Source organism: Pyxicephalus adspersus, chromosome 6 (genome assembly GCF_032062135.1).
Source record: "Pyxicephalus adspersus chromosome 6, UCB_Pads_2.0, whole genome shotgun sequence".
In the NCBI taxonomy this organism is placed as follows: Eukaryota; Metazoa; Chordata; class Amphibia; order Anura; family Pyxicephalidae; genus Pyxicephalus; species Pyxicephalus adspersus.
In genome coordinates, this window is record NC_092863.1 from 29,535,855 (window position 1) to 29,561,447 (window position 25,593).

Genomic DNA, 25,593 nt, shown 5'->3' on the forward strand with positions numbered 1-25,593 from the left:
CCTACAACACATTACAGGATAATGTTGGCTTTTGGTATCATGAACCTGGTATCTTGGATTGTAATTTGATGTGCTTGACATTTCTTAAATGTACTGAACTGCATATGTCAAAATTGGGTGTAATAAAAGGGAGAATATCACATATATTATGTAAATGGAGAAGCTTCTGCAAATGCAGAAATAACTAACAGTGCAACCAAGCTATACATTAAAGCCTACCAATGTGGAGAGGAGGCATGATCTTTGCAACCTCTATAAAACAAATGAATAGTGAAAAGTTAAATTTGTAAAGTATTCAATAAGTCAGCCAACTGTCTTTTAGGTGAATGCTAACTGTGTTCAATTATAAAAAATGAAAAGTTTGATATGTCTGTGACAAATCATTGCCATTACTTTCTATAAATCTGGTGCATCATTTTGCATAGGCACATGCCTTTTAGAAGCTACAATCAGTAAAATCAACAACATAAGTTATTCCTCCTGTTATCTTTTTCTAATTGTAAACTTTTGCTTACAATTGTGTTTTATTTTTTTACCAACACTGTAATTTAGCTGCAGATCATAGCTGCGGTGCAACAGAATGAACAACAATCCAATCTCTTTGATGTCAAAAAGTGGTTTTCTATCTAAAATCAAGTTAAGACCCCTGTAAGGATATTTAATATGGGGTTAAAGAAGGATAGTGGTTTTGTGGACAATGTAGAATTAAGGCGCACGTGCTGTCTACTGTTTCAAAAGGCAAAAAAAAAAAACATACACACACTTTTTACTTATTTCTCCTTTTTATTATGGCTTTTAGAATGCAGGCAGCAGGCCACAATCGACAGCTGTGAGTTGCGTGTATCAGTAGCAGCTGTCTCTAGCTGGGGTGAAATTAAAAGATTAAGGGGATGTGGGCACGTGCTGGCTTCTGGAGGCCCAGACAATGCTTGATTTAGGCTGGAACTTGTCTGCAAAGGCTGACAAAAGAAGTAGACTCAGGCTTGCATCAGGGTCAAAGGGGACATTTCATTGACAAAGACAAAAGCCATACAAGAGACAAGTGAAAAGGGTGCTCAGTGCAAATCTGAAAGAGCCGGCTCAGCCCCGCAACAGCTGCTCCTGCACATGAAATTTGAAACGGTCCTTTCACAAATACAACAGGCCGCATCAAGAAGGGCCAGAAGAACAGCACGCTTTTGGCTATAAGGAATCGTTTGCAAATGAAAAGGCTGCTCTGGCTATTTTAAGCATTTGGACCTGAAATGCTAAAATAACCTAACCATTAGTCAAACTAGGTGATCAGACAGAAAGTGTGCATGGCACAAGCCACACCGGGGGCCGTCATCCCTTCCTGATACTTCTACAATTGGTTTCCATGAGTGAATATTACAGGCTATGCTTGTCAAAATGATCTGATTCCAAAGACTTGACAGAATGTAGAACCCAGCAAGGGTCTGCACTACTTTTATTGTGGGTACATATAGATAAGACACTACAAGAGATTATATAATCCTAAGAGAATTTAGTCAATTGATTTTTGACTAGTTGCTATGACATATCTTGCTTTGCAGGTAATAATGCCCAGTATAGTCCTCCCCAACCCATGCAGATTGCCTGATCTTGGAGGATGGATCAATGAAATGGATATTTCCAGCTAGTTGTTACTGTTCTTGAGGTGCTGGTGGCTGGTGCTGGCTGTTGTTTGCACAGGGAATAAACATACACCACTGCCTATTGTTGTCCTGCATGTTTGTGCCATCATTTTTCTACTCAACAATTGTGCAGCAGTCATATCTTATGGCTGTCATCTCATATGTATATAACTTTAGCCATTAAAACATTTAAAGACTTACAGGGCAATCAGCAAAAATGATGTGCACAGATGAAAACTTAATTCTACTACATTTAGAATGTACATTATGATTGGCGGCTAAAATACCATACTGAAAAAGCTACATATGATTCTGTGGATGATAATCAATGCAGTCCAATTACCAAAATTTTTAAAAAAGCTGTAAGTAAATGTAAGGAATCTTGCCTAAAATAAAATATATGACTGTACAAAGCAGGTAGGGAGCAGTAACACTCAAAATTAGTAATAATTAGTAACAATAGATAATTTCACCGTGTATGCCACAATACCTATTAAATCAATTAAGAGAGAAAAAAGCAATCAATTGCAACCAATAAATTACAGTACATTTACTGATCTCATTTCTATAATTTCTGAAATATGATTGAGTATTGTGCACTTACCATTTAATTTATCTGTCTAAATTCTAAATAATTAATTGTTTGTATATTACTTTTAATGATATCTTAGAGGTTCTGTTAGCCACTTCCAACATCTAGCTGTACAGTAAAATGGTATTGATATTCTAATACGTCATAAGCTTTATAGTTGACTTGACTAAATGCCTGTAGACTGTGCTATATGTTATGGAACCAATTTTAGGTTCATCTCTAAAAGTGAATATTTTTTTTGGTGTCAAACAATAAGGCACCGGCAGAAACCTGGCCTTAAGAAACATTCCTCAACAGACAATTGTGTAGGAACCATCTTTTCCCTTTACCCAACCCAAGGGAAATGAAGCATGGAAACAGTGCCTCCTGTGGCTAAATAATGCTGGTGAAGACTCGCTATTTGTGCAGCCAAGTAAAAAAATTGAAAATGCAACTCAGCAGTGTCGCAGTAAATGTTAAAAGAGTTTCAGTTACTACAAGACCCACAGGCCCATTAGTGACCCCAACAAAAAGGGATGCTTATGTCTCTTCGACTCACCAGGTTTTAGGTTTACATTTTTTGGAGATCTAAGAAATTCAGTAAGTATAGGTAAATGTCTATGTGCCATAATGTTTGAAAGACTGGTAAATCTAGTAGAAATCTAGTTTAGTAGCAAAAACTTTGTCCAAATATTTTCTTTAAAACATTTCTTACAAATGAAGCCTGCACTAACATCTTGTTTCAGTGGCTTGTCCTGTTGTAGTATCTACAGATGAGGCAACTCTTGGGTTCCCCCTACTGATAGTGGCAAAACATTGGGGCTGATTCACTATGTACGGTAGCAGTTATTGTAACTGTGTATGTTATGTTTAAAAATTATCTTTTGACACATTTTTAATTAAACAATTATTTAACGTAAATTGAATTCTGAAATAATAGTATTTAATGCATGTTTTATAAATAACTTCTCTATCTTGTTTTAAATATTGTTTTCACCTCCTGCAGCATGGCATCACGTTCATGTCTCAGTTTCCTAATAATGACAACAGCAAAACATGCCTCTGCAATGAGAATCTCTTGTCGTTAGCAAAAGCAAGTGTGACCTGGTAACAAAAGCAGAAGGGTGATAGAGCGTTGTCACTTTATAACAGGAAGTTCTAAACAAGGACCTTTAGGGCAGGATTTCCAGGTATTATTTTAGAGGAAAGCAGTAAATGTATTTTTTATTTATAATAAAGTGCTAAAGCATATGAAGTTTAACATTTGGGAATAAATCTAATCTCTTGGCAAATGTATGTTTGTATCACTGGAGGCTTCCATGAGTATTGCTTTCCCATTGGAATGAATTAAGCCATGGCATGCATACTCAAAGTAAAGCTGTCAGCAAAAATGGCTGTCTATTTCTTTACAGTAAATATTGCTGGATTGGGAATAAACGCAAGTATTTATTCTAGGGGGGAAGATTTCAGGGGGCTAGGTGATATTTAATTAAGGAAAACTGTAGAAAGTTATAATTGTTCTTCAAATGGATCAATATTCCCAGAAGCTATTGGTATATGAAGGAATGGGCATCATTGCAATGTTTTTTGATCAGACTTTGGAAATACAAAATTGATCATATAAGGTATTGATGGTGAATGGGACAGGATGTAGGGAGAAATCTATTAAAATGGGACCACAGACCTAACCCCTCTACATTCTATTTAATGTCTCATATACAGGGATGAATATCAATGTGTTATAGTATATATAAAGTACTGGTTCTTGGCTTAATACCTAAAATACTTTCAAATTCTGTCTGCTGTAATGGCATGAAGGGTTGCTTCCATTATCATGATAAATGCAGGGTCTTCAAACACAGAGAGCAGGTCAGTACTTAGTAAATACAAAACGCACAGATGTGAGACCTTAGAAATACCAAAGTTCACAGTAGCACTGACCCATACTGTGTGTGATGACAGTCTGTGATCTATATATGATCATGGTCCTTCTTGAACATGCCAACTTAGGTCAGACGGCTGCACTGGAGACACAGCGGGAGCCTGACAGAAATTATATTGTTCATATAAACTGCAATAACTGGACATGGATAACTGGATGTGTTTATTTAACAACAGCAGACATCTGTCATTATTGTAAAAAGAAAAAAATCCTGTTTATTTTACAAGCATTGTTATCTTCATGAAGATATTAAACACTAGGCAGCTCGTACCTGTTTGTGGTCACCTGGCCAGAGCTGATTGTAGGCCTCATGCCTTGATCTATGTTTACGTATCAGCACCGCTCTCCCGTAGCACTGATTCAATGCAAATAAAAGAGAGTCAGGCGGCAAGCGGACTGCTGTTTACTATACACACATTCTATACATGGTGTCAAAACAGAAGCACAAAATATATAAACAGTTCTTGGAGTTTCTTGGTTTCGGCCAGTTCCTAACTCCTGCTTGCAAAGGAAACATTCTGTCCTTGCTGGAATGTGCTGGTTTTAAATGCTTAATAATAGCTACTTAGGGTACTTGTAGAATTATTCCTGGAATGAATTGTACTATAAACATAAGCAAGGCAGATCTATAGATTTTTGTCTGTTTGCCAACATTTAATGCCTGGGCTTAGGTCAGTGTAGGCTAATGTTATTCACACACAACAGAGAATGCTTGGATATACTGAAGTGTTTGTATTCAGACCATGGAGAGGGGCTAAGGAGGCACACATATATCTCCGGAGCTAGATTATCATTGGTAAAAAAAAGCAACTGGAAAAGTGTTTTTTTTATTTGATCATTATTAGCTTTGTCTGAGAATACTGGCTATAGCTGCAAAGACACATCTAATCATTGTCACCCATGACAAATGGGCATGCGTTCCAGCCTGACAGATCAGTGAATGACCGATCGGGTACAACTACTGTTAACTCATATGGAGAAGTATGGAGAAGAATGGCACCTGTTCTTATCTCTATAGGAAATTTAACCAGTCATCACTATTTGGTCATGCATTGATCTGCCAGGGTGGATCAATGAATGATGTCAGTGGACCGCTGTACACACGATCACAACTGTTTGTCTCAGACAACAATAATTTAGTGCAGTGTTTCTCAACCAGGGTCCTCCAGAGGTTGCTAGGGGTTCCTTGAGCAATTTGTTTTCTCAGGTCTATTAAACTGGCACCAATAATTTGTTGGCTATTTGTAAGGTTGATATTCTTCCCACTTCTATCACACCAATGTACTGTGAGCTGTGGATATAAATAATATAGCAGGGATTCCCTGGAGTCCTGAAAGTTATTTCAAGAGATCCCCCGTTAAAAAAACTTCAAGAAACAGTAATAATCTAGTGTGTGTACATAGCTATAGGTAGCACTAGAGGATGGTATTTGCAGAAGAAAAATATGGAGAAACTGCATAACAAATAATTTAAATTGCCCTGGTTTAATCACACAGCTAATTGCATTACCAATGTGTTTGGACTTCTTCTATTACAATGCAAAGCTAAAGGATTCAGTAAAGTTTAATATATATTTGAAGTATATTTTAGGATGAGGGACATACATTACTACATATACTAGTAATTACATTGCAGAGGGTGATACAGATGGCAGCTGCTGCCTTGAATCCAATTTATGTAAGAGAGGGCCTCAGCTCAGGCCCTGTTAATTAAGAGCACTTTAGCACAATGCACTGAAGCCTAGCCACATTTCACAAACTGACATTTGTGAATAGTGACATGGTGCCATGGGGACACAAGCCACTCCTCTTCCAATATTATGGCTAGGTCAGTCCAGGGATCTCTTTTGTTTGGTATCCCTTTCATGGGAGCAGGTGGAATGCAGCCAGTTGATTCTCCCTGACCTCTGGTTTGTGTTGTAAAGAGATTGCCTGGCCTAATTAAATAGCGACAATCATTTATGGGAATAAAGTCATTAATATGTATTCTTATTTGATTGAATGTACTTATCTAATACAAATATGTGTACGCTGATTTCATCATGCTTTACAGGCGCTACATTGCAATAACCATACACACATTCTGATGTACAAGCACTCTTTACAGGATAGTTGTTTTGAAATTAATGTGCTGTATCAGAGCTCTGAAATATGTTTTATTCAACCTTTATGCAACTTTGATTGCTTAGGGGGATGTATGAAGGTTTTAGTATTATGATATATTTTTTACATAAAAAAAAAAGTGAAATGGCAAATATATCTAGCAAAATTATTTTTATTTCTGTTTTTTTCTACTATTCATTGCTCCTATAGAGAGATTTCACATTACTCGCTGATGTGGTGACAACAGTTTCACCAGGCAGGACGTGAGGGGAAAGTTGCAACAGGTACACATACTAATATAAAGGTAACAAGCATTCCATCTTCCCCTACTTAAAAATTATTTTGTTTCTGTAAGTGTTGTTTGAAATGTTCTTTACTTTACTTCCTCACTGTGGTGAAACTTCACTGAGGGGAAATCTCTATAAGGGCTTGTACATTTCTGTGTTGTGGTAATGCTGTTGTTGTTAGTCTTTGTTATTAGTACAACAAATGCACCTTACCAATGCACTGTGCTGCAATATAAAGCTGTGCATTGCTATACAGTTCATGTTAAAAAATACAGCATGCAATGCATTTGTGTACAATGTGGTGCATTTGGTATCCCATTCCAGCTAATTATAAAGCACTGTAACATGCATGACAATGCATGTGTGTTTAGTGAAAAATATAGGATGCACATACATTTTTAACAAGTTATAGATATAGGGTAGTTCAAGTTTTATTGGCTTATATTAGAATATTGGTTTTATTAGAATAAACTGGCAGACATCTAAATAAAATTCAATCACATATAAATTAGTATATCTAGCCAGAGAAGAAGCCACATTACAAAAGTTATGTTTTAATAATCCTTTTGTAACCAATGCAACGGTATGGTTGCCCAGTGACATTTCACTTACTTGCTTTATCGTCTTTTACACCTAAGCATCTAATGCTACACACATCAGATAACTATTGCCCAAAATGAAGTGCTCATCATATTTAAAAATCTGACATGTGTCCAGGGGTTCCCTGACTGATCGGGAACAATGATCACTCCTATGGAGGAGAGCACAGCAGGGTGCTGCTCATTCTCCCTCCTCCTCTCTACATATAGGGCTGTGTGTGCAGTGCTCATTCAATATTCTGTCACTGGAACCGTTCACAAAAGATCATTTCCATAGAGAATTCTCTGACATAGGTACATGATTTATGGCATTGTATAGATAGGTCAACAAAATAGGGATAGATTCGTAGACAGGGCCTGATTGGGGCAGAAGGCTTGCCATGCTCCCCCAGCAAAACAACAAATTAAGATTGAGAAGTTATAGCATCCATTTATTAAAAATGTTACTATTTCCTTACGTAAACATTAGGATTCTTTTACAAACCATGTTTTTGCTAAACTTAAACAAAAAGAAATATTTCAAGTAGTATGAATTCTTTATGATATAAAGACAAGACTTCAGTAAAGACTGTAGGTTCAATGTAATGCTCACCCACAGTAACCTGTTATGTCAAAGACCTTTCTATACTTTGGTTGACATTTCACAGAGAAATAACTTTATATCACCAGTCAAACATCCATGACGTTCAGTGTTTACTTTTCTCTGCTACGTACGATATGTGTAAAAGTTCACTTTACATCTCTGACCACAATTATTTTGCATAATAAGGCAGTAACGTTCTTTACTGCTTCACTTAAATGGTATGTGGGCTTTCCTCAGAACAGCCTCACCTAAGAATCTGATTAATTCCCATGAGTGAAACCAATTCTGTATATCTCATGCCTAAAAACAAGGTGACTCTGGGAAGATTGCAGAGAAGAATAAGGCGAGGCACAGTTCAGGCCTATCCACCCACAAAACTACTCTCATGTTACTCAAGGATCCTGGAAACATTACAAAGGATATTTACAAAACTTGTGCAGAGTGAAACTGAATATTTATTTGGACAAAAGTTAATATAATTTAATAACCTGGTTTTGGAACATTTATTATGTTTCTAATAAGATGCAAATAAAATGAGTGTGGTCTGGGACTGAGTTTCGGTAGGCCAAAAAAAGTTCCAGTTTTTATTATCTGTCAAATGTGGAGCAAAATTCCGTACTCTTATGTGCAGCATTTAAGACAACTGGACATTTTGAAATAGGGGGGGAAACAAAGCGGGAAAGGAAATGGGAATTAAGGTAGACTTTATAAAGATTCATTTGTAGAGAGTCTGGATCCATTGCTTTTTTGTTGCGTTTTTACCCTTTTTACCAAAAAGTTTTTTTCTGTAAGTGTATATCTGTGTGCCTGTAAATAATGAACTCTATTCACTTTTGTAGTTTTTACCTCCTGTTTTTATGTTGCCTGTTAGCACATGTATATTCATCAGAGCCTGGTTTTCTCCTAGTGCAGCTCCTCTTTCTTCCACTGTTAAGGTGCAGCTAAACCTTCAAAAAAAAAAAAAAAATTACAACCAATCAGGTCCTTTATTGTAGATGGGACAGGAGGATCACTTTACACTAACCTGTTCTTGCTTTCTTGCGGGTGCAGCCATCCTTATCAAGTTTTCTTCCGGTTTTCAGGAGCTTTGACCACCTTGATTAGACGGGCCGGGAAGATGCAGCTCACGTGCATACATGGGGGAGTTCATTCAGTCCTGGCAGCCCTGAGGAATATCCCAACATCCTACTTTGCATGCAAAGCTCAGTGTTTTAAAAAAATAGATTGCAGAAAATTATATGTTTTTGTTATTTTCCTGGAATTCAGCTTTATTAAAACAACTGCAATCATGTGGCCTCCTAAAATTGTACATGTGCTTAACTTTAGAACAAGTAAAAATTGCCAAAAAAGGTGTATTCTTACCTAAATCCTCTTTCAGTGCCTACTGCTGTCTCCTTGTGCAGACCATCTGGTCTTGAATCCTCCCCCTCCAGTTTTCTGTAGGCTGCCAGTAGTGGGTGAACTTTCCGGGTCCCTCCTACAGCTCTGCCCTCTGTGCAATCTCTATGATTTTGGTGTGCAAAAAATTGGATTTAAATTGTATGTGGCTATTGAGTATTATATTTAGAAAATTTTCCTGTCTAGAGTTCATCTTTAAATACTTATTTAAAAGACCTGCAACCTTGGCCCTGATGTCTTTCCTAAATGGGTAATGAAACTTTTGTTCACTGGCACAGGGAGCAAAACTTCTCATCACAATGGAATGCTACCTATTGGAAACTTTGATGAGAAGCATGCCAGAGGTATGTTTGATTTTTAATGTCAGTTAAGGGTGGTTCCTTGTACCTCTGAGAACAGACACACCTTCTTGGTCTCACTTAATGCATTCGCACAGCTATTCTTATGCCATATTTGCATATCATGATGAACAAAGTGATTCATGTCAACAGAAAGCCATAGATGACGAGTGAAATCAGCAGGGAAAGGGCTATAAAAACAGAAGATTACTAATTGCCTGAAAAGATCTTCTAAAAATAGCACAGTCCATTAAATGTTAGCAAAAGGAACCTTCGGAAGTGTTTAAATATAGTGCATACTAAGCTGTAGTGGATAATGGATCAATTAGAAATTCTAGGATAAATAAACTGTACTGTATCTATGAGCCATATAAAGCCGGGAAATTTCTCCTGTTTTGTCATGGACCACTCTGAATAGGTCTCTAATGCTTCACATCCACAAATAAAAATTTGCAGGGACATTGCAGATGGAAGATAAGACAGCTCATCAGAGAGGTCTTTGCACTGTAGTCACTACTTTGCTAATTCTCTTCATTGGGTGAACTGAGTTTGTACAAAATCGTACTGCAATCAACATCTGGAGTTTAGTCTTTCTTTTTCAGTTATTCCACCATTTTATTCAATCTGTTATTTCTATTAGTAGAATCAGATGACAGTTTGGATGTCTATAGAGTACCGAAAAACTAATCAGATTACTCCCACAAGCTAAAGTTGAGTTCAAACTTTGTTCCAAATCACATTTATATACCTGCAGTATTTGATGGAAAGGCAGTTAGTTCTTCAACTACAGTATAATATTCTTTTAACATTTGCTTTCCATCTACAGTTGGTGGCCTTTCAGTTCTGGGTATGCTTAGAATGAAGAAAATTAACAGAAATGGGGGTATAGTTTCGGGGGGGGGGGGGTTCCTAATTGATCTCTAGCCTATTAGGAAAGCAACGAAAAACCAATGTGTATACACTAAGGAAATTACATCCTGCTCACCTCATTCATATGACAAATGTGCCAGGAAGTATGATTAGTAAGGGAGATGCTGCCTTCTAATTGGAGAGATTGTGCACAAAAAGATATGTGTGTGTGCGCGAGAGCGGGGGGGCGTTCTCCTGCCTATATAATCCTGGGACTGACAGTTCAACCTCTACTATGAAGGAGAGGAAAGTAGAAAAGAGGAGAGAAGAAGAAATGGATTATGCAACCCAGGACCCTGCAAAATGATCACCATTGCAAATTTTTCCACATTTTATGTTACAGTAAACAAAAGAATGTAATTTTGAAATTGAAGTCATGCTCATTTTAACATCACTAGTCATCATACTGTTAAATAGCATAATGTAATTAGCAAGCTCAGTTATGTTTAAATAATGATGTTCTATTTAAAGCTTTCCATCACGTGCCAGTCAAATGAACAAGGTGCCGTACAGCTTGGAGTCAGAGGTGACATTAAGCAATAGTACTTGCCTTGACATGAGCATATTGGTGTAATGTAAGTATCATTAGCTCACCGATGCAAATGAAAGCTGTTGTTACCTTGAGTTTCACAAAACTCAGGTGAACCCAACCTGGCATAAGCCTAAAAGGAAATCTCTTTTGGGCCTGGCAAGCTATTTTCTTCGCTTGTGTTGACTTTCACATTAGGGAAATGGCTGTAAATCATGCATGATAAGCTCACATTTAATGGGTCCATAAGTAACCAATTCAAAAAAACACATTTATTTTACCATTAAGGCGCATCTGCCCATTACAGTTTACTGTGAACTGCTGCCAATGAGAAACTGAACCTAATTTTTCAATCATTATTTCACTGGGACAGAAGAAACCTATGCTGAGCATACCTAATATATTTGATTTGTTAATATGATTTTGTGCAGAATTTAGTGAGGGACTTTTACTGTTGGCAAGAACATAGAACACGTTTTGAAAAAAATATGCATTAAAGATGGCAATTAAATTAGTATGCAAAATTTTTATGGGAAGAAACAAAAACAAGGCTATATGAGTACATATTACTTGTCTTCAACTACTAGTCAGTGGATCCAGTAAAATGATCACATAAAATTAAATGGAAATCTGATACCCTAATAATCAAAAAGGTCATCATATAAAAAAGCTAACATTGGTATAGAATGGAAGTTGTAAAAGGCTGAAAAAACCTACATGTGGGCCTAACTATTTCTGATGCATATAGTTTGAATCAAAGACTAACTAGAAAACGTCAAAGGACCTAAACACTTATACAGCTTAATTGGTAACTTAAACAGAAACTCTGTTTTCAAAAAACATCTGTGCATGACTTTTCCTCCTCAAAAGTCCTCAATCAGGGTGTGTGTTTAGGGAGGTATAGACATAGCACATCTCCCACACACTCTTAATAAATGTTATATGTATGTAAATTCTAACACTGAACTAGTATTTTTTTTCCTTTGCTTTGCTTAATACATACAATTTAAAGCATTTTGTTTATCAGTAAAGGCCAAAAAATACCAGTTGATCCTTATGAAAGTCTTGTGCTGGTAGCATCCTATGCTCCCTGATCGTGTTGCAGTAATAAAAGTGCAGTATTATATTGTTCCAAGCTATCTCTGCAGACAACAAACTATCATGGAAGAACCTGGGTGATGCAACAACTTGGAATAGATCTGGTCCAGGACTGAAAAGCTTTGCAAGATAATAGCAAATGTATTTTAAGTAATCCATTCCAGGTTTGTTGGATCACCCAGGCTCTCCTATGATAGCTCATCTTCATCAGACTTTGAGAGCTGAGATAAATCATGTCCTTTGAGTCCAATAACAATGTTGAGCCTGCAGAAATACATTGCAGTAACTGAGTGTTGTCACCCTTGGACAAGAAGTGTGTTACTGGTAGAGTAATCAAAAATAAAACAAACTCAGCCATCACATCTTAAAAATGATAAGTTGCAATATATACCATTTTTGTTCTTGTGTTTAAATATACTTTAGGGTATATTATCCACAAATACAGAAATACAGATATCAAGATTAGGAAACCTTGTTTGATTCTTTTATTTTCACTGCAGCTGCAGTTGTAGAATAGACTAGTTTTTCTTTCCTTTTTTTTTTTTTTTTTAATAAATTAAACTAAATTACCTTCTGATATTAGAACCATACATGCAGTTCTGATCAACAAAATGTAGATATTGTAAAAGCTCTTTCTACAAAAAATTGTCCAAACATACATGTTTATGTTTGTACATAAATAAAGGGTAAGTGTGTCAAACAATTATAAAGACATAAAACAAGAGTGGTTTGCTGTGAAAATCCTGTCTAGGGCTAAGTTTAGACACAAGTTTACAATCACATGGCTCTCAGACAGCCATTTTCAACCACCAAAAATTTACGAGCATTTTTGATTTGCATTTGAAAAACAAGTTGAAGTCTATGGAAGAGGTTCAAATAGTAGTCCACGTTGAGACACTGGGATGAACTAGCTCAAAAACCCCTTGGCAACCAAATGCCTGTATAAAAAGGGATTGTAGCTGTCCATGAGTGCTTTGCAGTGGATAAGGAGTGGTGGATAATGCTGAACCACATCAGTACTGCTGTCAAAAACTGCCTGAACATAGCCTAAATGGTCACTTTATTCCTTGACAACAGTCTCCCAGGGCATGTCTTACAAAGCTGAAGGGTTAGTACGGACTATTTCCCATTCTAAGCATAACTTACAAATGTGGCTGCTTTCACATGGGCACCTAAAAGCTATATATTGCCATATACCTGAATGACCAACACAAGAGAGATCAGTTCACCTGGATGTGTTCTATTGGTGGGGCAGGTTTTAGGCAGAATGGGTCCCTGGGAAAACATGAAGTGAGGGCCCCAAATGCACAGCATTCCAGCTCTTTTCACCCCTGCCATTCTGTTGAGACTCTGGAGAAGGTGTGGGTCCTGCGTAATTCCATAGTTTGCCCTACCCCAAAACTGGCCCTGGCCATGAATATAATTACAAGAAGTGTATAGAGCATAGCATTCATGAGAAAACAGCTCACTGTTTACAGAGTGCACGCCAAGTATCAATGGTTGGTAAATAGCGTTAAGACAAACTGAAATAATGCCTCTTCTCTGAAAGGTGAATCGCTAATGAGAAAAATCTTTTAATCAGATTCACAGGAGCCACAAACAGAGATGGATAACAGGATTCCCTTCCCAGATGTACACTGAGTAGTTTCTGCTAAACTACAAAGGGATATTTATCTCTTTGTGAGGGTAATCCTGACATAAAAGCCTTCCCATACAGCTAAAATAATGACATTGGTTGTCTTTGAAATTGCGGTTTCAGGATATTATTGAGAACAATTGTTTTTAGGTGCTGTCGATACTATTTAAAGTATGGAAAAATTATTTTCCGCAGTTCTATTGTTAGTAAATTCAGAATCTGTCAAACAGAAAACATGTTGTTAGAAAAAATGACTCTTAAAAGTGTATTTGAACTCAAGAACAAAAATCAAAACAAACTCCAGTGTATCAATTTTTTGGGCCATGTTAGACAGATAGGTGATTGTGATGTTGGCAATTTGTTTCCTCTGCCAGGATCTCTATAAGGCTTCTTGATAGTTTTTATGATATCAATCCCTTGCTAGTGAGACCAGAAGCATACTAACCCAGTTGCTAGAATCTTTACTTCTGCAACATTCAGGGGCAGCGAGGCAGCCATTCCACAGACTTGAAAGCTGTCCTTCAGGACTGGTAATTTTTAAGATATAGCGGTTGCATTTGTGTTTTTCAGGCTCTTGTATTTTTACCTGGAGATACTACCAGTAACACACTTTCTGTGACAAAATTTACTGTACCATATCAATGAAAAATTAGTGTTGTCACCCTAGCACAATAAGTTTGCTAGGACTGCATCTTCATTACTTCTCCATCCAAAGCATTGCAGAAATGAAATACCTATGTAATGCTTAAGATTTTAATTTAATTAATTTTTTTTTGCACTTTTGGAAGAGATAAAACACTTTTAAAGGTATAGTTTCAAGTTCCCAGGTTCAAATGAGGTATCTTATTGAATATAACCAGCAATGAAAGTCCTTCGAAGTATGGGAATAATTTACAGATACCCTACCAATATGTACAAAACAATCTTTTGAACTTTTGAACATCATGGATTACAAATAGACTTCTTGACAATGACCCCCCCCCCCCCCAATGCACTTTGAACCTGTTGCTTCTACTTAGATGATAATTCTTAATTGGTATAGTATAGTTTTTTATGTCACCTTGTCCATGTTTAGAAGTTGTTTTTTTATTTCTCTTTTTTTTTTTTGCTAAAACTTGAATTGTAATTTTTGCATTTTAATTCATTTTTGTATGCTTGTTATATTTATCCTTAAATATATTTTTACAAAATAATAAGTAATGCATTATTAGTATTACTAGTATTATTTCTTTTTTATGCTTTCTTGCACTTTGCTTAACATTGTTGCTAAAAATTCATTTATCAAGTTTTTGTTTTAGCAGACTAATCACATCAGTATAAAGCTATGTACCCATGCTAGAATATTGTTGCCCGAAACAAAGTAATGTTTGTCTTAGGTGAAAATCTAGAATGTGTACAGCAGTCCCCTCACATCAATCATCAATTTGATCAATGGAGGAGAGCACAGTGGGATGAAGCTCGCTTGTCCTCCATCCTCCCCTCTATAGGACTGAACAGTGCTGTGCGTACAGCGTTAGTTCTCCTGTCATCAGAAAAAGTCATGAAAGATAGTTTCCAGTGACGGAAATCTGACATCTGTGCAGGATTAAGTCTAAGGATGCCCTTGTTACATCTCCAATCTTTCATTTCCCTGTCGATGTTAGGACATTTGATTTTACCATTTATTCTGATGATGACTGGCTGCTTGCTATCACATCCCCTGGCCTCCAAATCATAAATTCATCTGAAAATGTCCTAACAAGTCGTATGTACTGATCATTTCTGGTGCGTCCATATGACTAGGTATGATATTAACACTTCCATTTTAGGACATGTTACAAATCAGTTTTGTACTACAAGGTACTAAAATGTTGTTAGTCCCATACATGAACTTTTTCTTGGCATTTTACATTTTTTGTTTTGTTTGACTGTCTCCTTGACCTTGTGTCAAATGTGTAAATGTTAAGCCACTTTGTCATTCAATCCTACATATATTGTTCTGTTCTCTGTAATCTACTCTTGGATGCCCAGTAAATAAACAGTCTCACCTGTTTGGCAAACATAATATTTCTTAGCAGCTACAGTGCAGCAATACACGTTCACTGTCATTGTAGTGGGAACACCGATCCGGTAAACGGACATCATGGTAGGTAATCCAAACCATGTCTGACAAGCTTCACAAGATGAAAATAAGGTACTGACAGGGGTTACATATCTGCCTTCCAATACACATAATTACAAAATGATTGGAAGATATTTGGTCAATGTGTAAGCACTCCTTCAAACAGGACATTGACATTTTCTTATAGTTTTCACTGTGCAAAGATAAGCTTCTGCAGGTTGTTTCCCATGCTGCAGCTTTGAGTATATTTATATACTAATATATATATATATATATATATATATATACACAAAAAAACAACAAACAAAAAAAAATCCTGTAGTGAGTGGATAATACCCCAATGCACAACTGTTATTTATGTGTTTCTTTAGGTTTTTGTCTCCACGTACATGTCCCAATGTACACAGGCCAATATATTTCTCCTTATAGATGTTGCTTGATAGTAGATAGTAGTAGTATCTCTAAAGATGCCCATGTGCACTAGTTTGAAAGTTTAATTGACCTAAATGAAACAAGAAAAACATAAAAAATGCAGTATTTGGGTAGGGCTATATTTGCTATAAAGGCATGTGTGGCTAATGTCTAGGGCAGGTATGTGAGGGAGGTAGCACCAAATGTTAACATAAATTATGATAACATTTTTTCCTATTTTGTTGTGTTCTGTTCACTTAAGTACATTTTGGTCTAAATTAGGCTACAGAACTATATAGTAAGAGAATGCTTAGAGTAGTGAGAGGGCTGTTTATAGCTAATGAAGTCATTTGTAAAGTTTAAAATTGGCTTTGCATAGAGGACATACTCCATATTGCCTTCAGCAGTTTTTACAAACATATAACAAAATGAGAATTCTTTAGAATGGACATTTTTATCCAGTCCCCAGCATGATGTCCATGTGCCAACACAATGGACCATTTTTACAGCTCTGACATTCCTATGCAGCAAATATATTTGGTTTTATTTGCATTTCTGATACTTGTAAAGAATATTTAGAAAAGCAGTGAGATAAGAAGAGAGAAATAGCAAGAGATATTGGGAGAGACAGAGAAGATGATGATGACGAAGAATGAACGGGCACAGCACTACATGCAAAACTTCAATGAAGAAGCTTTGACGTATTTTGCCATAGAGCAGCCAAAAGAATGCAGTGTCTTGTAGCAGTCATAGTAAACTGCCTTACACTTCAAAGCTCCTGGGGAATTGGTGACATAGTAAAAAAATCATTACCTAGACTAAAGATGTCAAATGTTCATCATTACAAGATGAGTCATGTGCTTGGAATGGGCGGGAGCTAGAGATCAGTAAGCAGGGTTTTTCTTCATGAGAATTCAGCCAACCTAGATGAAAGAGACCTTTGATTTCTTCTTACTGATACAAGGCAGTGATCTCACACAAGTGGAAGCATGGAAGCTTTGTTGGTGAATACTACAACCATATATGGATGGACACCAGAACATTTGATCATGAGAACAAAGTATTGGAAGCATCTCACAAACTTACAAGTTCTTAGTAATAAAGCTTTATGTATATAGATAAATATTTGCTCACTGACTCAGGGATATTTTCTTATTTAGCAGACATTAAATATTTGTTTTTTTCTGTGAATATGTTGGCACAGTAGTTAGGACCAATGCCTTGCAGTGCTAGGGTCTTAGTGGTTATGTATTATCTTCTCATGTGTTTGTGGGTTTCTCCAGAAATATTTAGATTGCTTAATTGGCCCTGGAATGCATATGGGTGCTTGTGCGACTGTGAGAAGGACTTTAAATTGGCAGCAATTACTGACATAAATGATGATAGAGAAAAACAATCTTTTCACATCACCACCATATTTATGGATAATAATAGAACATGTACTTTGTCAGCGTCTTGGAAACACATTGTCTTATTTCCTCTACAAGTTTGAAAACCAGTATAAAAAATCAGTGATACAATCACCATATAGTATATTTGACCAAAGACATAGGTTTTTGGTTTTGTGACCAGCACTGGCTGGAATCTAGAGCAGCGCTTCTCCAGTATTTGAACACCTTACCTATGTATGCATGCTAGATGATTGTTGCCTGTGACAATCCAGAAAGGCCCATAGCAAGGAATAGGAACAGGGCCTTCATGACAGGGTGTAAGAGGCTGCCCAGCGAGGAAGTAAAGGGGGGGGGGGAGGGGGAAAGAAAGAGGGGAGAAAGTTAAAGATTTGGAAGACGCTTTGGGAGGAGCAAATAGGAAAGGGTTGAAAAGTAAAAATGGATGGAGAATAGACGCAGATATAGGAAGGCTGTAACGGAAGTTCGGCACAGTTTTTATAAAAGGAAAATTTGGGAATGACACAGGTAGGATTAATGGAGTCTTTTGACATATTATTGGGTCAGCTTGGGGCTGTGCTGGCCTCATAAGGTGAGGCCTGGCTGCAGGCTAGGGATGCTGAGGCAGTTGGGGGAGCTGTTGGTGGTCCCTCATTAGGTAGATTAGAAGGGTTATGGCCTCCGAGGGTTAGGCCCCGGATGCGCCTGAGTCCAGAACCGTTTTCCAGAGCTTAGCACCATTCTGGGATCCCCTCCAGGGACCCTTCTGGTGCCAGCACGTACAGATCTGTAGGTGCTGGCACCAGGCCAGGGAGGAATCCTCTACACAGGCGGAGTTTAGGTTTGGGGGCTGTCAGGGAGCCAGCCCCCTGTCTGAACATGGTGAGGGCTTGATAGGGGAGGCCTTGCCTTAGCCTCGGGTCTCGTGTAATGCAGGGTCCTGGCGCGAAACATGCGTCTGGGGGCTGTGGCCAGCAGGGTGCGCAGCCCCCATTTGATGAGTGGTGTGGCCTATTCAGGGGAGGCTGCACCTGAAGCCGGGGCCCAGCGTTCAGCGTTGTTTTGGGTGTATGTTCACCAAAGTTTGGGCAGGATGAGTGGCCCCTTTTCGCCCCCACCAGTGGAGGGTTTTGTGATTTTTCCATTGGGTTTGGTCCCTTAAAAGAGGTAGGAAAGTTTAGAATGATCCATCATTTGTCACTCTCATGGGGGGGATCAGTGAATGATGGTATCAATACAGAATTGTGTGCGGTGGCCTACACATAGTTTGACGTGGCCATCAAGTGGGTGCAGAGATACGGGCCGGCTTTGTTGGTGAAAGCGGACATTAAAGCCTCTTTCAGGCTCCTGCCAGTTCATCTGGATTGTGTTAGGTTGTTGGGATGTAAATAGGGGGAGTATTTTGTTGATAGATACCTTCCCATGGGATGTTCCATTTCCTGTGCCCTGTTTGAGTAGTTCAGTACCTTTTTAGAGAGGGTGCTCTGGTTTGTAGCGGAAGTGGATTAAGTCATCCATTATTTGGAGACTTTTTGTTGATTGGGCCAGCAGGCAGCTGTTTGCAGGGTATTGTTGGCCACCTTGCAGCATGTAGCTGAGCAGTTTGGGGTTCCATTAGCGGATGACAAAATAAAAAGGGCCTTGATGAGGGTGTTTTGTCTTTCTGCTAAGAAATTAGCTGAGGAGGCTTCGGTGGAGGCAGTGAACAAATTGGTAGTGGGATTGGCTTTCAGGTTTAAGTTGAAGGGGTTGCCAGATGTGATGAAAGTATTTATGGTGCGGTAAGCTCTCAAAGCTCTCATATCGGAAAGGCAAGAGTGTGCGGGATAGCAGGAGACCGGTATCTTTTGAGTAAATGCAGGGCTTGGTGGGAAAATTGAAAGAAATTTATTTTTGGGTGTATGAAGGGTTACTTTTTAGGGCAGCCTTTGTCACGGCATTCTTTGGGGCTATGAGGGTGGGGGAGTTGGTGAGCCCAGCCAAGAATCGACTAGGAGGGATTCTGGTGGAGGATTTGATTTTCTATCCGGACATGGTGAGTTTGTGGATTAAAAAGTCAAGGACAGATCAGTTTGGGAAAGGTTTTGTGTTGCAACTGTTTATTAGGGATATCCATGGTTTGTCCAGTGCAGGCATTAGAAGAATTTTTAAGGGTCAGACCATAGAAGAGGGCCCTTTTTTGGTTCATGAAGATGGGATTTCTGTCCTGTTTTCAGTTTGCGGTGGTTTTTCGCCAGGGTTTGCTGCAGCTAAGTGTTCATGGCAAAGCATACTCGTCTCATTCATTTAGAATTTGGCCAGCCACAGAGGTTGCCAGGTGGGGAGTTGGGGAGGGAGTGATTAGAAGAATTGGGCTTTGGGAGTTAAAACGCTTTCAATTGTATGTTCGGCCCCATTTGATTTAATGCAGTAGGGGTCCAAAGGGGGGAGGGGGGTTGTTATCGAGTTGAAATTGGGGCTGGCATTGTCTGTTTGTAATTTTAGGGAGCGAACCTGGTTTGGTGTGGATCCTCGGACAATCATATTTGTGGTGGGGTGCCCGGAGGGCTAAGGTGCAGGTGGATGGACGCCAGTTGGGGGTGCCCAGGTCTGAAGCTACTGTGCGGTTGATTGGGATTTCCACAAAGCTGTGGAGTTGGGTGGTGCCAGAGGTCAGAAAATTTCAGTGCTGGATAGGCCTCCCAATGTGTTGGTAATACATGCAGGAGGTAAAGATCTGGGGAACCGGGCCATAAAGGAGCTGATCCGAGATGTACGGTTAGATTTTTTGAGACTACAGGTGGAGTTTCCTGGAATGCTGATCGTGTGGTCGGTTATAGTTGGGAAGACGAGCTGGAGGAATGCAAGGTCTGTCGAAAAGATCAATAGAGCTAGGATCAAGGTCAATCAGGAAGTAGGCAGTTTTGTGGCTAGAAATGTGGGTGTGGTGGTGAGGCATAGGGAGTTGGAGAGGGAGACCTGGCGCTATTTGCGTCAGGATGGCGTACACCTAAACGCCATAGGTACTGACCTTTGGTTTTTAGGACTGCAAGATGGGGTGCAAGCGACCCTTTCGTGTGTTGAGGGGGGCTCAAGGGTTAAGGGTCAATCTTGGGCGCTGTGGCGGTTGGGGTCTGGTGGAAGGTAAGTGCCCTGTCGTAATTTTGTGGGGAAGGGGCATCCAGGATGGTGGGGTGCTCCTTTAGGTTGGTTTTGGTGTGGGCCCCTGAGGCCGTGTTGAGATTAGGGGCCAGGACCTTGGTATGGTGGGTTGCAGTTACTGCAACTGGAGGCGGGCTTTACATTCCAAGACCTGCAGCCTGGTTAAGTGGGGGGTTTTAAAAGAAGGATAGTCTGAAGTGTTGGGGGTGTTAACATTTTGTATGTATTTGTGGTTTATTAAAAGTGTTAAATATTCAGAGTTATTTATAGCTATTTATAGTTATACCATTTATTTTTGGTTATTTACAGTTATTTATGGTTATCAGGGTTTTTTATGGTTATTATATACTTTATGGTTATTTATACAAATTTTATGTTAATGAATTGTTGTTAATAAATAAATGGCTGCTTGCCATCCAAATTTAAGTCCAACGGGTTTTTGTTTTTGATGGGGTTTATGGGTTATGGGGGGGGGGGGGGTGGCAAGCAAAGGTATGGGAAGGTGGTGATGTGAGTTATAAGAGGTATGGTAAGGATGGGGGGTTAAATTATGAGCTAGGCATGAGATCCGCACTACCCTAGTCAAGGAGAACATTATTAATGTTAACTTGTGTTTATTTAGCACCAACATCATACGTAGCGCTTTACAAAGTCTACAGTCATGTCAACTGACCTTCAAAGGGGCTCACAATCCAAAGTCCCTACCATAGTCGTATGTCTTGGAGAAAACCAGAGTGCCTGGGGAAAACCCACGCAAACATGGGGAGAATGTACAAACTTCCTGCAGATAGTGTCCTGACCAATATTCAAACTAGAACAGCAAAGGTGCTAGCCAGCGTGCCAAGCCATCCAGTGTATGTACACTACTGCCTGAACATTATTTATGAACTGCTATAGTGGATCACTAAGTGACTGACCAAGGATGACCACAGTAATATCCTATGGGAGAGGTCACACTGGGGTGCCTTACACTCACTCTCCCCACTTGAGAACATGTCTCAAAGCATTAAAGTGTCTTCACACCCTAACAAAAATGTCTCCTACTTGGTCCCTTAAGGCCTATAAAATATATCAGTTTGTTATATCTGTTTGATAAATGTTGATCGAGTCAGAAATTCAGAAGCAGAATTCTGCAAATGCGAAAAGTGAGAAAAGTAGCTCTCATATATGAATTCTATCTGTATATTTAGCTATTTGCCTGTAGTTCAGCTTTTTTATAATGTCAATATTTGCCTTTAAGTAGTTTTATTCTAATTAATAAACATGAAGTATATTACTTCTAAAAATAGAATTTTTCAGTTGAAGCATACTAGCCTGAATTAGGAAAAGTTAAGTACTACCTGCTGTCCCTTGTATTTACTCAGAAATGGGTACAAGCTGCTAATGCAAGTCAAATTGGGTGGAAAATATGTGAAAACACATTAAAAGTTACTGGGCACTGGCATAATCCTTCATAAAGGAACGAATAGCAGTCATGTAGAGATGCTAATTTTAAAACTATGTGATCAAACTTTTTGAACCTTTTCATTACCAGGGACATTTTGTGCCTTTTGAACTAAAAGTAGTCCAATCAGAAGGTTTTAGGCTTGTGCACAGTATAGCTGTTGAACAGATTATCAGTTATGTACCCAACTGAAACCCTCCAAGTAGAATATCTAAAACACAAGCATGGAAAAACAAGACAGTAACAAAACTGCAACATTCCCACACCCAGAGGAACATTGTACATTGTGCATCACTCACCAGTGAAATCCTGTGCATAACCATACCACCACTGATGCATATGCTTTGCCATGAACTCTTTTGGAATTCTGATCAGAATTCCTCTAATGAATCATTTGTGGATGTTCTGGGAGTAGAGGGTGTAAGATTTCACTGGGAAATACAAGGCATGCCTCTGATCATAGCCTCTTCAGTGATAAAGTTCCGATGGTTAATTGTGTTTCTTCAGTGTCTCATGTTTACACCTTCAGCTGTTTTTTTGTGGGTGTAAATGTATTAACAAGCTTGGAGAAAAAGAGAGTGAAACCAATAAATAATGATGCTTTAACCTTTTACAGACAGTGAAAAAAGAGAAAAGTTACTTTTTTCAAACTGTCCCACCATCACAGAGTAGGAAATGTTATTTGCTCCAGCACATTCGGATACAAATGTAATGCTCACACCAGCAGTTCCCTGGGTTCATCTTTGTTATAGGGCAAACTCACTAAGTTTGTGCAAATCCATTTTTCAGAGGTTTTATTGAAACCTAACATTAATGGGGGGGGGAAGCAGAGTGTCCAGATACAAGCAGCTCACAGATCCAAAATAATTCCATACATTCAACATTGACAGCTGACCTTTAGCATCCTCCCTGACTTATTAACCATAGTAAATTGTGAAAGAAAAATTGCTGGCCCTCTCCTCTGGCTATCATTATAAGGTGTATTTGTATTTAGGGTATGCATTATTTAGTATAAATATGCTCCCTTCTGCAGTAAAACATACTTACCTGCCTGTTTGCTATCGTCTTGAAATAATTGCAGAGCTGCACAACTATGATGCTGGGGATGTGCTGGGTATCTGCACTGAAAAAATCATTTAGTATTAATATAATGTATATAACTATATAGTTTGTCAGGTTAAATCAAAACACATCTATTGAGCTTAACCAATGAAGAAAAAAACATAAATGATTAAAAACCATCAATGCATCCATAACTAGATGTACATTATGTCTCAAATGAATAGGAAAGCAAGACAGTCTATTATTTGAAAAATAGTGGTTAATGTAACCCCAGTGCACTAAAAACCTGATTTTTCAGGTGAAGCATAGTCAATATATAATTAATGTCTGCTTAATCTATAACATAGCTGCTTAATCTATAACATAGCTGCATAGATATGCAGGTAATAACAAGAACAAAAGAACAAAAAAAGAAAGGAAAACAAAAAGAACAAAAAACAAAAAGAAAAAAAAAACAAAATACATGATTTTCTAATCTAACCCCATCCATGTTTATCCTCTTCTTTACCTGTGTACGTACATTACATTGCACTGCCCATGTATTAGTTACAAGTATTTGCGTAGATTGTTTAAACAAAAGCCTTTTTCTATCCATTTGTCAAACAACATTCTCGTAAGACTTGCCTCATGGAAAAAGGCTTGTTGCTGTAAACTACAATAGAGATATGCTGAATAAATCAAGCATGCTTTTCTGTCCAATAGACAATGCAAACGTCTTTTGGGTGTAAACATATTCTATAGGAGTGCAGTTTTTAAATCAGTTTTTATAATGCAAAGTGCATGACAACGCTAAGCAATGTTTTATGTCATATTAAAGAGGAAGTGAAACAATTTTCAAACTCTGGCTGGGCTAAAATGAAAGTGACATATCTTTTGTTTTCTGTAAAATGCAACGGAGTGAGGCTGACCTGACCTTTCTTTTAATAAGAATTCTGTGAAAAGTGAAAAAAACAAAGTGGTATTTTAACTAACCTTTTCACAGTATTTTATGTATTTTATATGTGATTGGCTGGACACCCCCATGTGGGTTTCCCCTAGATGGTTTGGCAACCCTGGGCCACTCATATCATAAACCATCTTGTGAAATGTTTCAGTTCACATGCATGTTTTTACAGTATGACAATTTAGTAATTACTGGAGTGGGTAGGGTATAAATTAATCCATCTTAGATATTGCAAGAATGCTACATTTTTATGTATATTAAAACCCATACTTTGCCAATACAATGCATAGTAAGAGGTCTAGATTGTAGCTCTTTGGGGCAGGGTCTTCTCCTCCTGTGTCTGTATTCATCTGTCATTTGCAACCCTTATTTAATGTACAGCGCTGTGTAATATGTTGGCGCACATGTGGTGCACATACCACATGCAAAATGCAAGAAACAGGAGCAGCCAGTCATGTCTCAGTTTACTAAAGTTAGATCAGCGCTGCTTATATCTTTTACATTTGGAATTATCAAATTGGTGAAGGCTTAGCGCGTGTTCAAAGCAGATTTCTCACCTTGGAGTTAAATTATAACAGTAATAAACCTAAGTAAAGACAAATTTCTCATCTGCTGCTAGAATAGCCGAGACCATGCATAAGAACATTTATTTTGCTACTCCTGCTTTATTTACAGTGGAACAAAATCTCTGCAGGTTTCTCTAACTCCATCAACAACATCTTCACCTGGTGTTCATCCAGGTTCCCATCTTTGGCCATCTTGATTTTAATTCCTGCTACCTGGATATGGTGGAATCAACACTGAGCCTAAACATCCTTGTTTTAAAATCATCTTCTGTGAATGGACGAGTTTTAACCTAAACTTAATGGCAATCGTCTCAATTTACTGAACTATAACACTGGGGAACGCATTTTTTGTTAAGTTAGATCTTACACTTGCTTTTTTACAAATTTTTTTGGGTGGTGAATCCAGAAATGACCCCAGTTTTTTGCTATCACATCCAGTTTTTACAATACAAGGTACCCTCCATTTTTGTCAAAAAACATTGACAAAAACATTTCAAAATAATCAGGGTAAGAGGTTAAGGTAAAAATTTACGCTTATAGTTTTTTCTCGGACTGTTCATTGTTAGGACAATCCCGCCGGACGCTCCATCAATAGTCAGCCATCATATGTACATCCCATCTACTCTGATATCTCCCTACCATGACCTTCAAATCTTGGTGGAATCGTTCACCTTGCTCATCACTGAGTGCACCAAGGTTTTCCGGGAAGTTTGAAAGATGGCTATGCAGAAAATGCACCTTGATGCTCATATTGCAACCAAGCATTTTGTAGCTATTCATGAGTTTCTGGACAATTTCTGTGTAATTATTTGCTTGTGTGTTTCCAAGAAAGTCCATGACAATGGCTTTGAATGATAACCAAGCATTCTTTTCGACTTCTCACATTGTCCTGATGAAATGTTCATCTTTGA

The 25,593-nt window shown here is 38.2% G+C and overlaps 1 long non-coding RNA gene across 2 annotated transcripts; it reads right to left on the reverse strand.

Moving 5' to 3' along the window:
- Positions 1-583: 583 nt before the first annotated feature.
- LOC140332507 (uncharacterized) lies at positions 584-23,554 on the reverse strand. 2 transcript variants are annotated; one of them, XR_011921148.1, is made up of 7 exons: positions 23,159-23,554; positions 9,081-9,221; positions 8,743-8,883; positions 8,565-8,665; positions 4,419-4,502; positions 3,203-3,309; positions 584-959 (listed from the first exon to the last, which is right to left on the reverse strand). It is a non-coding gene; the product is annotated as an uncharacterized lncRNA (long non-coding RNA). The 2 variants fall into 2 exon arrangements; XR_011921147.1 differs by having other exon boundaries at positions 8,743-9,221.
- Positions 23,555-25,593: the final 2,039 nt, after the last annotated feature.